This window comes from Sebastes umbrosus, chromosome 5, assembly GCF_015220745.1.
Source record: "Sebastes umbrosus isolate fSebUmb1 chromosome 5, fSebUmb1.pri, whole genome shotgun sequence".
NCBI lineage: Eukaryota > Metazoa > Chordata > Actinopteri > Perciformes > Sebastidae > Sebastes > Sebastes umbrosus.
This window is the reverse complement of record NC_051273.1, coordinates 26,597,526-26,604,941: the sequence shown is the minus strand read 5'-3', so window position 1 is coordinate 26,604,941 and position 7,416 is coordinate 26,597,526.

The following is a 7,416-nucleotide window of genomic DNA, read 5'->3' as shown; positions in this document are numbered from 1 at the left end:
GTCCATAGACACGGACACGGCTCATTACATGAGCAGACTGTATGGAGACCAACCAAGAAGTGTCTTGTGAGACACTCAGCATGTATGATTCACGGGGGGAAATTGTGGGCTGGATTCTCTGAATGATGGCTGAGTGCACAATGATGAAATATTCTGTAAGTACCTGCAACTGTGTATGTGGGGAACTGAGGAAGGAGAGGTTATGATCCAAACTAATGCAGAGTCCCATTAAACCTTTTCTCCCCCGCATCTCTTATGATTCTTGCTTCTTGTCTGATTTTTAGCCACGCTACCTGTGTGGTTCTAACGATGTCGCTTGGTCCACTAACATCTACTGAATGGATTGGCACAACATTTTGCACAGAGATTCAAGGTCCCCAGAAGATGAATCCTGTTGGTGATCACCTTACATTTCCTCTAGCGCCACCGTGACGTTGACATTTGTGGTTTTCTGTGAAATATCTCGACAACACATTCTCACTCCAAACTCCTCAAATACCGCCGTTTGGTCAGTGCTCCTCGGCATTGGAGTTGGTAACCCTCTTGCGTTACTTTTGGACGGAGCAGGGACGGCGTGTCAATATATGGTTGTTACATGCATAGAGTCCTTTAAAACTAAACTTCAGTGCGGTTAGGACATCGTGGTTGACGTATGACTCAAGTGACTACTGAGTGACTAATGGCTCCTGTGACTCAAGGGACTAATACTATGTCACCGGTTACTTTTAGTTTCACGCGGGACACGAACAGCATTCTCCTGGTTGAAAGTCTTGTGTTTTTTTGACCCCTTCCGCCCGCCATGAGCCGACTCTGACACTCTTAATACTACGTCACATGCTCTAACCGCCGAGGGGGGGTTTACATTCGCTTTAGTTGAAAGCCCAGTTTGTCTCTTACAGTTGCTAAAGGGCGCCTCCATGCGTCAATATCCGATGCCGAGGGGCACTTACCAAATGGCGGTATTTAAGGAGTTGGGAGAGAGGACAGGTTGGTCGCGACGACTATAGGATGGATTGCCATGGAATTTGGTTCAGACATTCATGTCCTCTTTTTTAATAAATTGTAATAACTTTGCTGATCTCCTGACTTTTCATTTAGTGACATCATCAGGTCCAATACTTTTATTTATGACCAAAAATCTGCAAAAAAAATGAATGAAATCCCCATCAGCCTCAGCTGTTTAGTGCTAAATAGCAAATGGTAGCATACCAACACACTAAACCAACTTTGTTTACTCTACTTTTGGCTTTTTAATTTTTAATTTTCTGATTATTTTGGCTGTGTTAATGCACACGGCATACATTTTGGGGTATGGTTGTGAGTTTTTTTTTCTTTGAATTTTGGAAATTCAACCGCTTTCAATCAGGTTTTCAATCTGGAGCACTGGCTTCAATATTATACTTTTCATGTTTTCCACCAGATTGAGCCATTTTCTTGTTTTCCCTGTGGCGCAAATACATGTTATTTTCCTGGTTTCCTACACAAAAAAAAATATCAAACTCAATGTTGTTGCTAATCATTGACATATTCCAGAATGTTGAAATTAAAAAAAAAAAAAAAGCATTTAGTATACAGAAAACATTTTTTGTGTTTCTTTCAGAAAAAACAACAGTGGCATTACGTAAACAAACTGGTATTTTAAGGGTTAAAATTCTGAAACTGAACAAATATTTGGTAGTTATGATATCAGGACTGATGTTGGTTAAAAAACTGAAGTGAAAGTGGAAAAAAATATTAACATGCATTTTTATAGCAGTTTTAGGAAGGGGACATTTTTGTCCTCTCAGGACATCAGAGCAACTTTTTAAAGGGATGCACAAGAGTTAACATGGATGCTTATGTTAGCATTTAGCTGGAAGTACAGCCTCACAGAGCGTCTAGCATAGCTGTAGACTCCACGTCTACAAATCTATTTTTTCCTCCGAGCTGCTCATTTTAAAATTTACATAACCCAGCTAGGCAGCCGTCGGTGCATAAAATGACTGACATCTATCTGAATGTTTTACACACAGTCGCTTTTAATGGTTGCACTTTCTCAATAATTCATTAAAGCGTGTCTGTCTTCGCCCATTGATGCATCTGTTCTCCGCTTCAGCTGGAGCGGCACCTTAGAGGATGCTGCACATGAAATGAAGACAGTTGAGCATGAAAATGACTTGTACCACACACACATAATGGACTTGCATGCATAGACACACACACATATATAGAGCTCCCTGAGGACAGCTGTCAGATACGAACTAATGAGAGCTGAGGCTGGCACCATAATGGATATTTTTCTCGCTGTCTGTCTGTCTCTGTCCTTCTCACATTCACAGCATCCTGGTAAAATCGTAAGTGGACTCTGACACTGACATTGTCTGGTACTGTCTGTCTGCCTTTGAAGTATGGCGTCAAAGTAACTCATCCCCTCCAAAAAAAAAAGCCAACAAAGTTCAGCACAACTTTGCCGATAAGGTCTGCTGCACCTCTAATTGTAAGTTGTGTGTAAAATAACCCCGTTATGAATGTGTCTGTAGTTGAGGAGCATGTTAATTACACACCTTCATGCTACAAATAGTAGTGTCACTTCCAGCTCCTCCTCACCTGAGACACTGTCAAGCATCTCATTATGATCTGAGGGCATGCTGGGACATGTTTCCACTGGTCCTAGAGATTTGTTTTTTTTATGTTTCCACTGTGTAGCGAAGGTCACCGTCCCTCTATGCTCTGATTCAACCCCTCTGACGTCTTAGTGATGCTGCTGTAATCAGATCCGGCCACACTAACTAACTAACGGCTCTCCTCATGCATTATAGACAAACAGATTTTATGGCGTGGTTAAAAATGAAGCTGTGTGACTGCCTGGCACTGGTGGTGATGATGGTCTGGTACAGCGATGGCCCGCGGCTGCGTTCCACTAGCAGATAATTAGGAAACTTTGCTCTCCTGCTTCTGTGTCAGGCCAGACAGCGATCGTCATTTATTCTCTGTTTGACGAGTGCTATTGTACTCAGAGCAATTCTCTCGTGTGATTTAGCTTGATGAAAGGTTTTCATGTGTTCACAGGGCATCACTGCAGAGAGCAGTAAGTGTCAAATACCCAGAGAATACTTCATGTTCATTGAACCGTGCTGTATGCTTATATACGGTAAAAAGTACATTTACTCGAGCACTATACAGTTTTAAGGCACATTAAGGTGCTTTAATTAAGTATTTTGATTGTATGGAACTTTCTCCTAACCTGACCCGCCAGATGTTTTGTTACACAGAACCAGCCGTCATTGGAAACTGTTTGGAAAAGGGCAGGCTCTTGAACCATCTGTCAATCAAACTCATGCCAAAGCCAGTCGGGAGAAGAGCGAAAACATCTTTTTCCATCGAGAAAAGCCTTCAGTGCCGTTCTTTGCTCTTCTTTCAAAGAAGAAATACTCTCCAGTTCTGATATAACTGCTATTGCAGCATCTACGCTAACCTCTACAGGAGCCACCATTGTTGTTTAGAACCAACAGCTGCCTCTCTGTGTCGTCTGACACACACACACACACACACACCTAATGCTACAAAAGCAACAAAATGACCAGTGTGGCCTTCTACATTGTCGCCGCTGAAGTGTTGCTTCACCGCGTCATTGGAGCGCTGAAAAAAGCACAGCTCAGTGACAAGTGTCAGGCAGATTAAGATTTGAGATATAAAACAAATGATCATTTGAAAATACGATGCCTTTTTACAATTAAACATCTCAACCGTTTATAAAATAGTTAAAGTAGTTTCCTTATTGACACATCAGTATTAATAGTTACATAATAGTATATACAGTATAGAGTCATATGACATTCTGAAAGGGGCCATCTTACATGATGAGAATTTTTAGTTTTGATACTTTAAGTTCTTTGTTATTAGTTTCATACTTTTACTGATGTAACATCTTGAATGCTACTTGAAAAGTGGCATTGCTACTTTCACTTGAGTAAAGAATCTGAATTCTTCGTCCACCACTTGTTAGTAAATAGCTAACAGCAGTAGGGCTGTACAGATTTGTCCATTAATCAGTGAGTTGATTGACAGAAAATTGATCCGCAACTATTTTGACAGTCGATTAATTGTTCAGGACCATTTCAAAGCAAAAATGCCAAACATTTCTAGGTTCTCAGTATTGAAGATTTGCCGCCTTTCTTTATGATAAAAGATCTTTGGGTTTTGGACTGTTGTTCTCAGGCTTTAGGGAATAATGATGGGCATTTTTCACAATTTTTCATTATTTTGTAGACTTTATAGAGCAGTGGTTCCCAAGGTGGGTTCCCAGGATGCCCAGAGGGGGCCCCGGCAAAAAGTGGAATACTTTATTTTCACAATAATTCCATCTATAAGTAACACAATAACAGAATCTATGACTATTTTAGCCATGGGTTTGATACACTTAAAAGCAAAAATCCTGTCAAATGAGGCACCCTGGAAAAAAATCTTATCAAATGGAGGTCCGTGGTCTAATTTGTGTCAGTTTAAGGGACGTGAAAAGGTCTAGGAACCACTTTTATAGACAATTCATCAGGAAAATACTCAATAAGAAAATAATCATTTATTACCTATAAACTCTTAAAAGATACACAACATCTTCTTTCATGATGCATAAAAAAAAAAAAAAAATTCTGTCCATTCCCGGATAGCAAGTTTTATAACAGCATGAAAGATGGGCAAGTATTATAAACAACACACTTGGCTTCTGTGATAGCCAGACAATTTTCTTCTTGCATATGCAGCCTCTTTCCCTGTAACTCACAGTACACACTCCTGGCAGTAGGTTAAACAAACACCGGAGTATTTGTTTGAGGTAAAAAGCGAATGTGACATGTGAATATTAAAAAATCTCTCTTATCAGCCAGGAACTCCGCTCCTCTCTCCCTTGGCAGCTTGAAACGTGCTCTACAACCACTTGTCGTCAACAAACACTTTGAATCGTTTAATTGCGTGAGTGGGCTGGCTGCACCTGTGGCTTACATCCAGGTAATCCTGGAAGATTGCGAGACTGCGATTGCTTTTGCAGAGGTGTGACTCGAGACAGGCTGCACGAAAAGGTAGATCAAGGAGAAATGTTGAACTGTAAATGCATGGAGCAGCTGTAAAAAGCAGGAGTAGTAGACGAATGACCTTTTGCTCTGTCTACCTATATGTTTATGCGGCTTTCCACTAATTGCATTGAGCTGGGCATATGCTGATGATGTCATGCTATATCTTCGCAGTATAAGGTCAAACTTCTGTGAGGCTGCAGCTGGTGTAGACAGGGCATCACACCACAAGAGGAAGAGTGTGGGTTTCTGCGCTCTGTTGCTATTTCAACTCACATGCAGGATTTGACAAGCCACGAATACAGCAACGATTTAGTGTGTGTGTGTGTGTGTCGTGAAAGCACATCAATTCATAATGAGCTGCTGTGAAGCTTTTTATAGGACTTGCCAACCGCTGGCTGAAACACATTAACCTTCTGTCTCTGGATCTCGTTCTAAATCCGTGGTGGGGGTGTTTTTGTTTTCAGTGAATGCCTCAGCGTGGCCAATGGGATTGTGTCAGCTGGTGAAACACTGTCTGTGCAGATAACAATCCCCATATCCACCTCCTCCTCTGGTTTTCTCCCTGCCCATGTCTTATTCAGCCCCGTCAGAGCTGGTGGTGTTAGTGAGAATGTGGCCTGGCTCTGGGGGGGGTGGAAGCATCCCTGCATGCTCGGGTGCCCTGGTGGACGTAACTCTAATGGCTTACGTACATCAATACAACAATATCTGTGTGTTCCAGTTGATACTGTCTGAATGACTGGCAGGAACTGGGTGGCGTGGGCCATGTGTGAAAAGGAAGTGACTGTGACAGGTCTTCCACTTTTAGAGCAGCGAGAGAAGTGGTGTCGATGAGGCTAAGTCACATCCCTCGCTGACCACATGACCACATGATCACAAGGCTGGCGCGAGAGGTGTGTCTTTGTCACTGTAGGTATCAGATATTAAGCTGGCATTTAATAAAAGGAAGTAACCTAATCTTTTAGGGCTGCAACTAACGAATATTTTCATGGTCGATTACTTTCTTGATTAAGCGATGAGTTGTTTGGTCTATAAAATGTCAGAAAAAGGTGAAAATTGTCGATCAGTGTTTCCCAAAGCCCAAGATGACGTCCTCAAATGTCTTGTTTTGTCCACAACTCAAAGAGTTTACTTTTTAAGTTGGATACTGAGTGCTCCAAGACATGTAGTGTCATATATCTATGATAAAATAAACTCACAGAAATATATGCCTATGAAAGCTTGGGATAGGGATGTAGCAGAAATGGGACAAGCCTTAGACTGGGATGCAATTTGGGTTAATGTTACCGGTGCTTCAAAAAACCCAAATCATCAGTATAAACATTTGAAATCTTGTCACAGAGCATATCTAACAGTGATAATTAGACATCAAATGGGCCTGGTACCTGGCCCATATTGCCCATTTTGCTCTCAAGGAACAGTTGGCTCTTTTCTACATGTTGTATGTGCAGGAGTTTCAGATTTTTGGGGGATTGGTACCCTTGCAGAACTAACGGGAGTACAATGGACCCTGCTGCACATCTTCTAAATGATGATTCCTGCATTTCCGTTATGGAAAAGACACGCAAAGTCTGGCTGGCAGGCTTGACTGCAGCTAAGAAGATTGTGGTCCAGCATTGGAAACCTCCTCATGATATTTCAAGTATTCACTGGATTCTGGGCTTTTTGGATATTTCTTACCTGGAACTATCATCAGCGAAAGTCAATGATGCACAATCAAACACAATTTTTTTATGTGGACAAACTTGATATCTAACTTAAAAGATCTTCTGTCTGAATAAGGATGCTCTGTCTGTGTGGATATTGCTATCCTGTTGGTCGGTGGGGGTGAAATGTTCAAAATGTAATTGGCAACCTGTTGTTTTGTCTGTAATTTGTTGGTGTTACAATATCGGTTGCAATAAATTATAAGTGATTAAAAAAAGATATTCAGTTTACTGTCATAGAGGAGTAAATAAAAAACAGAAAATATTCATATTTTATCTTAAAAAATGACTTAATCCGATTAATTATCAAAATAGTTGTCGATTAATGTAATAGTTGACAAGTAATCGATTCATATCTGCAGCTCTATAATCTTTTATCAGTGTCCCTTCCATATATATACTGATATTTTAGTGACACTACTCATGCAATAAGTAGGGCAATATGTGAATGAAATGTACCCGCTGCTTCTGAATGTATGATTCTATACATACGACATTACAGTATGGATATACAGCACTTGTTTTTGCCCGGAGGAGGAGAGACGTAACAGCAAATAAAAAAACAAGCCAGTATGTTGTTGAAAGACCTCCGGTTGCTTCAGCCTCGCTGTCATTAAAGGACCCATGTGATGCTCTAACTGCTTGGTCTTGTGGTGACGTCC